Source organism: Chiloscyllium plagiosum, unplaced genomic scaffold (genome assembly GCF_037043375.1).
Source record: "Chiloscyllium plagiosum isolate Xiang-an unplaced genomic scaffold, Cpla_swu_hap1 HiC_scaffold_39, whole genome shotgun sequence".
In the NCBI taxonomy this organism is placed as follows: Eukaryota; Metazoa; Chordata; class Chondrichthyes; order Orectolobiformes; family Hemiscylliidae; genus Chiloscyllium; species Chiloscyllium plagiosum.
The window spans coordinates 55,809,027-55,823,946 of record NW_028270177.1 but is presented as its reverse complement, the minus strand read 5'-3'; positions in this window follow the sequence as shown (position 1 = coordinate 55,823,946).

Genomic DNA, 14,920 nt, shown 5'->3' with positions numbered 1-14,920 from the left:
TGTGCCAGCACAGCGAAGGTGGGCTGCATAGCCTCACTTTGCACTGTGAAATAATTTGTGATTCTGAGTCAAATCAAAGTTAAACCAACAGAAAGTGGGAATTTACTCGCAGGTTATAGTGACACAGCCAAAATACATCTGCGCCACAGAGTATCACACAGTAATAGTGAAGACATTTTGAAATCATCCTTTGAAGTACATGCCACACGCCAGATGAAAAGCTGAAGACTGGGTGAAACTGCTATGTTTAACGCTGACAGAACAGCCCAGCGGGAGTGTATTGGACTCATAACCCGGAAATTAATGGATTTAAAATGTCCTTTGCTCGTTGACAATTCCACGTTCCACTGTGTGTACTGCCCCCGCCAGTGTTTCTCTATAACAGAGCTCTATTCTACGCATTGCATGTTGTTTCATCTTCTGCTTCCTTTCACTCAATATATCTTAAATGAATATTTCGTACTGATACACCCAGGAAATTTACACAAGTGAGGAAACACACTGGTGAAGTTCTGGAAGCTCTTTTCGTGTTCTCCGTCGATCTGCTCTGTTGTGATTCGCAAAATCACTCGCCAGAGCTGGGAATATACTGGTGAACGTGAGATATATCAGTTGCAGAGTGCAGTATGCGCATGACGCCCTACAGTTATTCCCCCCGCTGTTTCACACAGCAGTGTTCTCCCTGTGTAACGAAAATCTGTCAATTACCATTGGATTAACTTGTTGGATACAGCGTCACGATGCAAACACAGCTCCGCATTATTAGGACATACATCACCAATTATGAATAACCACAGAGATATACAAGCAACAGAGAGTCGCCATAGACTCGATGGGCTGGACAGCTTCTTTCGGCGCGTGAGTGACGCCACACGTTGATGCCGCCCCTCTTCCTGTCTGTGGGACAGAGTGGCTGATGGTGAAACAATGTCTCAGTGTTCACCCTATCTTCTGTGTTAGACTGCCTCGCAGCTAAGGGGCATGGCGATGGCTCTCCGTGAGTGAGGGTTTCACTCGGATTGTCTTCATTTGGGACAGTTGGGGCTCAGATGATAACTGCTGCCCGATCGCAGCAAAGAAACCGACGTTACTGTTACAAAAGCCTTTCTGTGTGAAGATGGATTCTGGAAAGCAAACAGGCTGCACAAAAATGCTCTCGCATGAATTTACCTGATGGTAGAGAATCCGGATTACATTTCTGTCTTTCCCAAACGCTCAACATCTTTATCGCTCTCTCAGATAAATGATATTTGGAGGAAGTTTCCAATCAATCTTGCTGATTTCCAGCACTTGATGGAACTGTGCGCCGATGAGAGTGAGATTTAAAGCATATCCGCGCTTGCCTCCCCTCACACTGCTTGCAGGTGGAGGGAAATAGCTGAATACCCCTCTGATGGAGTCTAAGTGGAAGGGATAAACAGCATTGTCCCGTGAACAAGGAGAAGGAATGAGAAAGCGATATTCTTGAAACTCTTTGGTGCTGTGAAAACCGAGAGCAAAGTGCAATGTTGTTGGATTTGAGCGGCTTTTAGCTGGTTTGGTGTTGGAAAGGTAATAATGTCACTAGTCTCCGGACATGATCTTCGCTTAGCAGCCTGTGTTAATACCGGCATGTGAGGATGTCTTACTTCAAGACACCATCAAACCTTGGTTGTTTGATTGCACTTTTGCTTGGTCACCCTATCAAATGTATGATAAAAAAGGTGTAAATTTTGAAGTTGCACCCCTTGAAATAACGTTCAGTTCAGGGGGAATAAGTGTCATTGTAGTGGGCATGGCACAGTACCACATGTAGTGAAAGCGAAACAAGTGTTTCAGGATGCTCACCCACACAATCCCACTATGAATCAATCCCACATCTGGATGTTTGCACAGTTCTGGATTTGAAACTTTAGGAAGTGGGGACGTGAAATGATTGGAAACAGCGCTGAACAGGTTGATGGGAATGGTATGGAATCTAAGGAATGTCAACAATAAATGTGATTTGGAAAGTTCTGACAGTTCTCCTTGAAGAGCAGAAGGCCGAAAGCTGGCCTTGCAAAACCTTTCCAAGACATGAGTGGGTTAGACAGAGGAAATAAGGAAGGGAGAATGCTCCCTACACCTTAAAGAATCGAGAACGATTCGGCAGAATTTTAAAGTCATTAGCAAAAGAAGTAAAATGTACATGAGGAGAAACGGTTTCACATTGGGCGTGGTTAGGGTCTGTAAACCACTCCCTGATATTGACAAAGAAGCAGTTTCAATCGAGTTATTTAAAAACTAATTCATGTTGATATTGAAAGTAAAAGTGTGCAGAGTTACAGGGAGAAGGCAAGAGAATGATACCAAAGGAGAAACGCATTTATCTCTCTGGACAGCCAGCACAGCTAAGGTGGTTTGTGGCAAATTTGTGATTCTGAGTGGAATCACAGTTAGACGAACAGAATGTAGGGAAATAGACCACGGTGATTTTGGCACAGCCGGCCCTCATCTACACAACAGAATATTATCCAACATGTACATGTCACAGGGAGGATGGCGCTGCCTGTAAATCCTGCAGGGTGTCCTGCGGATTTGACACAGCATCCTTCACTATTCAGACACGACCAGGGCTCTATAGCATGGCCAAGCCGCCTAAGCGGCAGGATTGAGGTTCCGGTTTGGCAGGCAGCGTAGGTTTGAATCCCACTGCTGCAATTTCATCGCATCAGCTGCAGCGTGTTAAAGTGCCATGGTCAAAGCAGTACTGCAGGTCTGATTTTTGGAGAGTTAACTGCAGTGTGGGAGAGTGCAGACTTACTCAAAGGGGTCAGTGTCCGTGCTGTCATGACGTGTTCGCTTCCAACACGATAAATCGCGGGCTGAAGCATCTCTACTGCTGCTGTTTCGTTCCAGGCATGTTGAATTTTCACTGGAAGCGAAGAGAGATTGTTGTTTCATCGCTATTGTGAAAAAAAGTCCTGCGGTGACTCTACTCGTCGTTATTTGGTTTTCTGGCAATTGGGAAAATAATTCCAATGAATTGCGATGTCATATGATCTTAAATTTCTCCCATTTCCGTCATTTCTGTCCTGGAGACGTCGGAAGGGAAATATAATCTAATCGCAAATGTGATTGGTGAAATTCACTTTTTATGGCCCACTCTTATTGTGTTCTTTCTTTCTCTCTTTTCAGCACTTTCTGGGAATGGCGGTGCACTAAGGCTCCAGGATGTTTGAAAGAGTAGTCTGGAATTGCCCTGCTGTAAGTTGTGAGATTCGTACATGACTCATGCTTTTGGTTGTGCACGCCAGAGCCTACCCTCGCCCTTCCTGACCCTCTCCGCTCCCGGATATCAACTTCCCCTTCATCCCCCACCCAAACTCTGGTGGGTGTTGTCGACAGGCCTTTTTGTCTGTCAATTTCACTGTCCAGCTTCCGGTCCCCGGGAACCAGCATCAACATAGCCTCCACTCATGGACTCACATCTAGAGCTCACCTCCCGACTAACGATCACTGGCAGGTACTTTGCCAGACCACAAGGTGTATTAGCAGAAGTGCAACTCAGCGCAGAGCAGGCTGCACTGGCCTGCAAAGACCCAACGGCAGTCCCACACAATTCCTTTATCATTAAGAACACGTGGCTCCCCAAAGATCTCACAACCATGATAGGGCGTGTTGTACAACCAACAATACATTTTTCACCCTTTGGACAAGACACAGATCTCTTAGTAGAGCTTGCATTGATTGGAGAGGGCGAGTTTTGTGTGCGCTGTGCTCCCGCATTACTACAAGCTACTTTTACAAAACAAGGCCCAGGCGCTGCCTCCTCCTACGAGAGCTCACTCTTATTAGCTGATCTCCCATAATCACTTTGGGCACAGCAATAGACCCATGCAGGCCAGCTATTGTCCACCCAATCATAGACAGTTGCACTCAGACAGGGAGCTTTCCTGCCATCAATACCAGTATCACCCGCAGCAGCATTGGGAATCAAACCAATTATTGAATCACTTTTGCAACAGGCAATCTTTGTGCCCACAACCAGCCCATGCAGCACTCCCTTCTTACCTATCCCGAAGCTTGGAAGACCATGAAAATGGCACTTTGTGCAAGATCTTTGGGTTGTCAATGCCATTGTTGTTCTCTGCTTCCCAGTAGTCCCGGACACAAATACTATTCTGATCAGTATCGCCGCCTCCTCCACCTGATATTCTTGCAATCGACCTTTGCTCAGCCTCATTCTCCATTAAGTTAGCCCCTGAAACGTTATGTTTTTACATATGGCGGCTGCCAAAATGGACCGGCTTTCCCTAAGGGTATTCGGAGAGTCCCACAATTCATTGCTGCTGCAGTATACCTCACCCTGTCCACCCTTCACCTGCCATGCCACAGCATCTTCCTCCAGTATGCGGATGGTCTGCTATTGGCTTCCACCTCCGCTACTGCATGCAAGCAGTTTACGGTGGCCTTGCTCTGCAGTCTGGCACAGGATGGGCATAGGATGTCCATCAAGAAATTGCAGCTTTGTCAGCAAAATGTCTAATATCTGGGGTGCGATCTTTCCTATGGCCTCAGAGCACTGTCCACGGAGCAATTAGCTGTCATCACCCAGCTTCACCTGACTGTCACAAACAGATAGCTGCAAGTGTTTCTGGGGCTGGTAAACTATTGCAGGCTCTGGATTCCTGTCCATTGTGCTATTGATGCACCTCTGTGGGAGGCATCTTCCCCTAAACAGCCAGCCAGAGTGAAGTGGACACCCGAAATGCAACGGGCATTCACTGAACTGAAGAAAAAACTCATTTCCACTCCTGCTCTCGTCGTCCCAGATTAATCACATCCCTACTACCACTATGTAACCAAGTCAGAAGGCTTCACGTCTGGCATTTTCACACAGCTTCATGGTGATTTCCGTCACCCTGCTCCATTTTATAATGTTTAGTTGCCACCTGTTACGAGCGGAATGCCAGCATGTTTGTGCGCTGTGGCAGCAGCCACAGTAACAGTGGATAAGGCCACCCCCATTGTGCTAGATCACTCGTGTACTGTTTTGGTCCCACTGTCGCTCTCCCTGCTGCTTATTTCAGCAGCAATCCAACATTTTACTGCAACTCAGAGAACAGGTCATGATGTCACTTTGTGATCTCGGTAAGCATTTCCCTGCACCACGCCCAAGCTTTGAATCACGCCACACTAATTCCACACACCTAACATGATTCTGCAGACAACCACAATTGCTTGGACTTGATTCTGCATTCCTAAAAAGGGGGTCCTGTCAGAAACGTTGAATTTCCTTCTTCTCGATGCTGTCTAACCGGCTGTGCTTTGCCAGCACCACTCTCATCTTGACACGAATCTCCAGCAACTGCAGTCCTCACTTCTGCCTGGTTGAGCAGGTGTCCTGACCCGTCTGAGAAAACCCTGACCAGATTCGTTTCACCAGCAGCTCTTCCTTCTGGCCATCAGACCAATACACATTAGCAGGACATGCCATCTGCAACCCCTTCAGCACTCTTGAATGAGCTGCATTACCAGACAGGGTGTCCACATGGGCAGCAGAGCTCTTTACTCTCACCAGAGCCTGCAATCTGGCACAGGGTTGCACACCAATATCTACACAGACTCCAGGACTTTGGCACAATATGGAAACAGGGGGGTTTATCGGTTCAGCAGGGAGACGAATCAAACATGCTGCACACATTGCCAACATCCGAGAAGCAGTCTTGCTACCCGTCGCTGTTGCTATTATAATATGTGACGCCCACAACTCTGCCACCGACCCCGTCACCTGAGCAAATGCATCTGCTGATACAGCCACCGGGGAATCTGCACTACCACTGGTCAATTATGCCCTGCAGACCCCCAAGGGTGGTGAAACTTCCAGAGTCCCCTGACCCTCTCGATGCATCCGAGCAGCTCAGCAAGCCGCCACACCAGAAGAGAGGGCCGCATGGGCCCACATTGGTGCCGTGCAATCACCATTCTTACAGGTTCTTACCCACCCCGATGGCTGCATCATCTACCTGAAAGCCCATCTGCACCTATTGGCCCGGGTGGCACACGGAATCGGACACACAGACAAGATACTGTCAGCCATTCCTGGTAATGCAGCGGGATTCGCTGCAGCTGCCTAAGCCCTGCTGTCACAGTGCCTCGTCTGTCTACCGAAAAATGCAGGGAAGCCAATGGCCAAACATGATTACATACCAGTTCCTGAGGGTCCATTCACCCACCTTCTAACTGACCTTGCCCACATGCCTCAGAAAGAGGAATACAAACATGTCCTATTTATTGTCGGCATGTTTTCAAAATGGGTAGAGTCATTCCACATGAAAAAATATGCCACCAGAGCAGTGGTAAAATGTATCCTGCAGGACGTTATTACAAGATTTTTATATCCAAGGGCGCATAGAAACATGCGGGGGATGGGGCCCATTTCACCTCAAAGTTCATGACTGCTGACTGTTACACCCTCTGGATACGCTGGAGATACCACATTCTATACTACACCCCCCGCCCCAGTCATCAGGAATGGTGGAGAGAATGAACGGCACCCTCAAAACCACCCTCCCCAAAATCACTCAGGACACAGGACTGGCTTGGCCAGACGGCCGGCCACTGTTACTTTATACAGTAAGAGGTCAGGGAAACCGAACGACGGAAATTACACCCTTTGAATTGCTAATGGAACGACCCATTCCCACAGCCAACGGACCCCCAAAACTAGCCAATGACAGACAGAGTTGTGGCTGAAACTGGACAGGTCCATGGGGACACAATACTCAGTCTGCTAACCTGACCGGCTATTCATGTGGCAAATAGCTCAGACTGCTTGAAATCCGCAGGATACTACCTCGGCAAATTCACAGGATGGTAATACGCAGCTCAGAACCTCTCACATCAACCTTGACCATCACTGACACCACCGCACGGGGTCACGCAGAGGAACCATCTGCCTAACGAGAAGCCAGCCATCCGCATGAGTGGTTGGGTGGAGGTGGTGCACTAACTCACTGCTCTTGACACCTGCAGCATTCTGGTCTGTAGCAGAGTGCAGCATCCTGGATTTACTTGGCCACAACATGTCTGCCCACAATTCCATTTTCAATAATATTTTGACAGGAACCAAAACCCACCACCTAAGAATATACAATAACAATTATTTTGTCTGAGGCCACAAGGCATACCTCGGCTGGCGTTGTCATAGGCTGACACGTGGTATGTGGTACCACTCATTTACCAGTCCCAGTCGTCTCCCTTCCAGAAGCTTATTCCCCACAGAAAACGCGCCCTCACTGCCCTAGACGATATGCCCTCCCCCACCCCCGGGTTCGTGTCCACTTATGAAAGCCTGCACCTCGATATAGAAGCATATCAGCTGGCCACCACGCTAGAGGAGATAACATGCCACGGCTGAAGTACTTGCCCAGCTGAATGCTGAGGCTGTCACCATTCACACAGTCGCCCTGCAAAACAGAATGGCCCTGGACACTGACTGGCCAACCTGGGGCACTTGCACCTTCATTAGCACAGACTTCTGTACCGACATCCCTGTCCCCAGCGAAAATATAACGGACCTGACACACCACTTTCCACAGGCTGCTGCTGTCCCAAATGAACTGGAGTCCCACTGGGACCTGTGGACCTGGGCGACCTCCTCGCTTCGCTCACGGGGCACTGAACTGCTGGAGGAACTAATATCCCGTATTGCATTTGTGGGTATCATTATCCTGGACATGGGCCTTACTATGTGGTGCTGCTGGTTTTGTACTGCACTTTTACCACTGCTCTCCTTACAAACCAGCTTGTACAAGTTCGCTGGAGTGAAATCCCCTCCCCAGACAAAAACTACGCTTGGTCAGAGTCAGACAGTGACTACTACCTGCCTGACACCGAAACCCCACCACCTGATAGCCTACTTGGTCCGGGCTACATTGCACTTTTTCAACATGCTCTTAACAAAAAAAGGGTGAACTTTGGGAGAAAATCTGCTACACTGCCTACCCACAGCATAAACACATAGAAAACACAGAAGCATGTCTACGAAACACAGAAATCATGCCTGCTAGCACACATAGAGCACACCCACAATGCCTCAGTTTTGGTCAAACAGGCGAAAATAGAATCCAGATATTCTAAGCTACTCCCAAACCAAATAAGACACTTCTCAAACAGCCTTCACAGTAAGCTTATAGCCTCGATCATCTCTTTAGTCCTAATACCCTAATCACAAGCTCGTTTCCCACATAAACCGATGGCACATAAACAAAGAGGCAGACTGAGAGACCCCGGAAGACTTTGCTCCCAGGAGGAACACAATGGACAGAACTGAATCCCAGGAGAAGGAAAACTTACACATACTCGTGCAGACAGAAAATACCGTTAAGAATGCCCGGGAAGACATTCTCACCTATTCAAGGAGATGGCTGGAATCTCCAGTGTCAATTACAATTGAATTGTTACTGCCAGACGCTTGTTTAAATTCCATTCAGTTTATTCTTGCTTTAATCGCTTTACAATTTTCACCACTGTACTGTTACTGCTTTACAATTATCGCCTTTGTTTTGTACCCCTATGAAACCTGCCTGCACCCTCTGCTTAGGGGAGAACATTCTGGCCATCTGTGCGGAGAATCAGTTCTTTGTCAGCCTGGTCAATGTCTTTTCCGCGATGTCAATTTGTTTAGTTGCATCTGGTCTCTAATCCATTGAGCTGAATTTCTCTGACACCACGTGATCGTGAATTGCTTATGTTTTTACCGTGTTTATCTCAGTGAAACCCACATACACTACATCATTTTCACTCCCGTCTGATCACTTCCTCAAAACATTTACTTGGCCACAACATGTCTGCCTACAATTCCATTTTCAATAATATTTAGACAGGAACACAAACCCACCACCTAAGGACATACAATGACACTTATTTTGTCTGTGACCACAGATGTGTTAAGCATCACCTCCTCTGTCAAAACCATGCTGACTCCTTGAGCAAACCTTGCCTGGACAAGTTGCAATTAATTCTCTCCTTCAGAGGTTTCCCCAAACGTTTCCCGACCACTCCTGTGAGACTCACTTGGCTGTAATTCCCTGGTTTGTTTCTATTTGCCTTGTTAAAAAGTGGAACCCCATTAGTAGTCCCGCAGTCCTCGACCAACTCCAGTATTGTCTCAGCCCCTATATGAAACTGGTCAAGAACCTCTCAGTGCATCTTCCTGCATTCTATACAGATGTCTTCCCACAAAAGGACTGTTCGCCAGCTGAATGTATAAAGTGATTCATCCAGTTATCCTGTTTACAACTATACACAACTGTACTGTCACACTGGAGGGAACACATCCACGTGTTTTAACTGGAAAACACTGTGTTTAGCCTTTGCAGCAACAAACCATGTAGCCTTGATACCCAATGGAACATTGCTACAGTGAGAAAGCGTTTGAGCATTCTCTATCTGATTAGACTTGATTACACCGCCTGCGTGGAATACAATCCGTTCACATTTGACATGAAGGATGTTTTTCCCTCTGCTGTTCATCACATCCAGGATAGAACTGTGGCAGAAATTATTACTGTCTTCATTGACCGAAGTAGTTGATGCCGATGGCTCACCTTGTAATGGGAACTATCCACAAGATAACTTTTCAACAGGAACACGGTTCTGTCTTCTGTGCAAGGGATCATTTCACAAGCGCAGTATCAGGCTTCTACCAGGCCATGCGCAGTCATTCTTCCTCGAACATTCACAGTATCCGACTCTAACTAGAGCAAAGCCAGATGGTGCTGGAAAAACTCAGCAGGTCTAGTAGCATCTGAAAAAAACAAATCAGAGTTAACATTTCGAGTCCAGTGACCATTCCTCAGAACGGACGATAGCTTGGAAAATGTTGGTCTATCTGCAGAAGTCATAGTGGTGGTTGTGGGAGGGTAAGGAGTAAACGATAGGTAGGGATAGAGTTCAAATAGAGAGAAGAACAGTTGGACAAAGCAGTGACTAGCAGGGTGAATAGTTGTTAATGGAGACTGCTAGTAGCGAACCATATGTGACTGCTAGTAGCATAAGATTATGTGACAACAAGGTCTGGCGTGTGGGATAGGGGAATAGGACATGGGAGAGATCAGGCCCTAAGAAATTTGAAATTGATATGTGGTCTGGAGGTCTGCAGATTCCCCAAATAGAAACTGAGGTGGTGTTCTTCCTTGAGATTCGTTGGAACTCTTCTTGAAGACATACCTTGGATGTTCTGCAGTGTGGTCACCCAGTCCAAACTTCGTTTCCCAAGATCGTGTAAGCCACATTGCGAGCAGTGATTGTAGTAGAGTGGATTGCGTGAAGTGCAGTTCATGTGTTGATTCAACTGGAAGGTCTGTTTGGGCCATTGGAATCAAAGCAGGGAAGACGTCAATGGACAGGTGAGGAGAGAAAAGAAGCAAAAGGTGATATTATTAGAGAAATGATGAGGACAAGAAACCTAACAATAAAGCACTTCACCTGAATGCTCGTCGCATTCATAACATGGTTGAAGAGTTAATGGCACAAATCAACATAAATGAAAATGATTTAATAGCCATTAGAGAGACACGGTTACAGGAAGGCCACGACTGTGAATTAAATATACAGGAGTACGAGACTATTTGGAAGGTCAGACAGCAGTGTAAAGAAGGTGGTGTCTCTGTTATTTAAGGCCGACATCAGGGCAGTGTGGAAAGACAATATATATTCTATGGAGACTGAGTTTGAATTAATTTGCGTGGAAAGTAGAAATTCTAAGAAAAACAAGTCACTGATAGGTGCAGTCTATAGGCCAGCAAATAATAACATCACACTGGTAAATGCAATAAACAAACAAATAAGCAATGCCTGTAAAAATGGGTCAGCTTTTATTATTAGGGATTTTAATCTACATGTAGCTTGGTCAAACCTGCTCAGTCACAGTACCTTTGAGGAGGAGTTCGTTGAGAGTACCCGTGATAGTCTTCTTAAACAATATGCAATGGAACCGACGAGGGAGAAAGCAATCCTCGATCTGGTACTGTGTAAAGGAACCGGAATAATTAATGATCTCATAGTTAGGGATCCTCTTGGAAAGAGTGACCACAGTATGGCAGGACTTAGAATTCAGATGGGGAGTGTGAAGAGAAGATCCATACCAGGGTCCTGTGCACATACAGGGGGCACAACAATAGAACGAGAGTGCACCTGGCTAAAGTAGACTGGAAGCAAAGTTTATATGGTGGGACAGATAACGAGCAGTGGAGGACTTTCAAAAACGATGTTTTTGTAGAAGTGCTCATTAAAAGTATATTCAAGTGAAAAGGAAAGACTGTAAGAAAAGAGGTAATCTGCCCTGCGTGTCTTAGGAAATAAGGGAGGCTATCAAAGTGAAAGAGAAGGCATACCAAGTGGCCAAGAACAGCATGAAACTGGAAGAGAGGGAAAACTTTAAAGATAAACATGAAGGGAAAAACAAACTAGTACAGAATACAAAGACAGATAGCAAAAGTTTCTATAAAAATATAAAACGAAAGAAACAGTGTCTAAAGTAAAGATTGGTCCTTTCGACGATGAGAAGGGACATTTAGTCTTGCGATGTGATGAAATGACCGAGGCATTGAACAGGTATTTTGTGTCAGTCATCACAGTGGAGGATGCTAATAACATGGCAGTATGTGGCAAAGAGAGAAATGCAGGTAAGGACCTGGAAACAAACATTATTACGGAAGAGGTAGTGTAAGGCAAGCTAATGGAGCTGAGGATGGACAAGTCTCCTGGCCGTGAGGGAATGCATCTCAGGGTATGAAAGGAGATGGCGGGAGAAACAGCAAGTGCTCTAGTGGCAATTTTCAAATTCACTAGAGTGCGTGGCAGTCCCAGCAGATTGGAATACAGCTGGTGTGACACCACTGTTTAAAAAGGGAAGTGGATAAAAGATTGGGAATTATTGATTAGTTAGCTTAATTTCTGCAGTTGGGAAGATGTTTGAGCCTATTATCAAGGAAGAAGTAGCGGGGCTGCTCAATAGAAATTGGACAGATGCAACATAGGTTCATGAAGGTTCAAGCAGAGATGTTATGTTGCAGCTGTAAAATGTGCTGGTGAGGCTATTCTTGGTGCATTGCGTGCACTTTTGGTCCCCTTACATGAGAACGGATGTACTGGCACTGGACAGAGTGGGGTGGAGGGTAGCGGTGGAGAAGAGGTTCACTAGGTTGATTGCAGAGGTAAGCGGGTTGGCCTATAAAGAGAGACTACGTAGATTAGGATTATTTTCTTTGGAATTTAGAAGAATGAGCGGGGAATCTTACTTTGAACGAAATAGATTAGGTACCATTGGAAAGGAAGCTTCCACATTGCGGGTGAAATTCTGACAGGAGGGCATAGCCTCAGGATTAGAGGGAGCAGATTTAGGACTGAGTTCAGAAGGACCTTATTCACCCAGACGGATATTACTATTTGGAAAACCATGCCCAGCGAAGAACTTGACACTGGTACAACAAAGGCTTTTATAGCTAAGAGCGATACTTCTTTTGAACAATAAATGAAATAAGCGATAGAGTGAGAGGGCGAGTAAGCAGATTTGAGTCTTTCGAAAGATCAGCAATGATGTCATTGAACGGCGGAGCAGGCTTGGAGGGCCGGACAGCCTACCCCTGCTCGGATTTTTAGGTTCTATGCATTTATGTGTCACAAAAGCAACGATGCAGTGGGAAGACTCCATGGGGCGAGTTGCGGGAGGTGTTGGGAGTGAAGGCAAAGTGCAACAGGGTTTCCTGTAGGGAATGGTCCCTATGGATGGTGGATAAGGACGGGAGAGGCACATATGTGTGATGATGACATCTCGCAAAAGGTGGTGGAAATGTTTTTTTTTTAATTGATGATCACTTGAAGCACTACTACGAATACATTTGCCAACATTTATTGGTGCGGCATTGAGAGCATTCTGTCTGGATGTATCAGTACCAGGTATGGCATCTGTACCATTCAAGATTGGAGACACAGCGAGTGGTGAACTCGGCCTGGACAATCACAAAGGCCAACATATTATATGTTTACATTTTCTTTATACATCTATGCTACTTTACACTGCGATCTGCTTGTATTGATCGCAAGACAAAGCTTTTCACTGTGCCTCAGAACACGTGACAATAAATTCAATTCAATTCAAATGATTCTGAGCTGATGCAACAAAGGCAGATCCTACTGTCAATGTCAAAAACACTGATCCAAATAGGAAAATGAAATTTCGAACCTTGCCACCCCAAAGATAAAGTCTCCACACGCTTTAGATGCGCCAATCGGCTGTCTCAGCAACATGTACTGTTCATGGTCATAATATTATAAATGGGGGAAAGTATTTCCTTCCGCCCCGCTTTTGACCAGGAGCTGTCCCAACCTCGGAAATACATGCGCCTCTCTCTCGTCATTCCAACCCAATTTCCGATTGGATCTTCGTGCATGCTTCACACAGTTTCTCTGATTCCGGGTCCGGACCTGGGATTATGTGTGATTGCATGCAACAGTTGGTACTGTCTTGTGTGGGCAAAGTGATGAAGGAGTAGATGTTAAACTATCATGCTATTGAAGCATACATTTCAAAAATATCCTGCACTGTCCCAAGAGTTTGGAGAGTTTCATTAATCCCATTCTTCAATACTCTCGTTCATGGAATCTCCACAGTCTCTGGGAACGCTAAGGTTAAAGATTCGGTTCATTCTGCGTTCCCACATGCCTGTCGCTAAGTCTTGATATTATACATTCTTCCTGACATTTCCTCCACTACCATACTGGTTGCAGTTTGCAAGCGTTGTCTGTGGAATGCTGTAACCGTTCAATAGTTCGTATTCTACATTGTGATTGCAGCGAATTCGGCTTGAATCCACATCATGGCGGTCAGTTCTCTCAAAGGTTTACTTTTGGTGAAACACGGTAAGAAATTAATCGTTTTATCATGATAATATACTCCGAGGTGATGATTTGTTTCCAATCGAATTTTGTTGTCTGATATTTCTGCGTTTCATGTATCTGGATTTAAGCCCAAAAGTTCTTCAAGATGTCTCTCCCTCGCACTCTCCCTAACTCTCTCTTCCGTCCCTCATCCCATTTGACTGAGGCATTGCACAATCTAACATACATTTTCACGTTGATGCCATCCAGTCTGTGCCGTTGCACTGACTGTTGCTGGGTGACCATCTCTTCATTGGCATCTTCAAATCATTCGACCCGTTTGGATTTCGTGGCTGAGAGATCAATTCTCTTTTAGCAGCTTTTACTGACATGGACCAAAGATTATTGGAGCGTGTGGCTCAATAAAAGGGCATAGGGAATAATAGGGGAAAAGAGGCTCTATTGTAAAAGATCCCCCATGAGGGCTTTCTGCGCTAGCCTTGTGGTCTTATTGCTGGATTGTTAACACAGTAAAGCCAGGTAATGTTCTGTGGAAACGGGTTGGATTCCCACCACACCACGACGATGGTCGTATGTGAATGCAATAAATGCCTAGAATTTAGAATACGTTGTCTGAAAAACCCATCTGTTTCACTGACGTCCTTGAGGGAAGGAAACTACCGTCCTTATCTGGTCTGGCGTCCACGTGACTCCAAACCGGAAGGCAATAAATGCTGCAGAGCTACCCCGATGCTGTTACAGAATGGAAATATGTTCATTAGGCTCATTGCTAGAATTGTCCAGGGATGAGTTCGCACTGGGAAAGTTGCAGGAGAGATTCACTCGGATAGTATCTGGGCAGAAGAGTTTCAGTCATGAAGGGAGACAGGACAAACTGGGGTTGTTTGTCACGGTGCAGAGGAGTTTGTGAGAGGAATAGATAAAGTAGACTAAAGAAGTGTTTCACATCGATGGAAAGAACGATCACAGAGGGCCAGAAATTTGATGAGAGAGACAGAAAGGATTAAGTAGATGTGTAGAAAAGCGGTATAGGCCGGCGGGTGTTCGAGTTTGG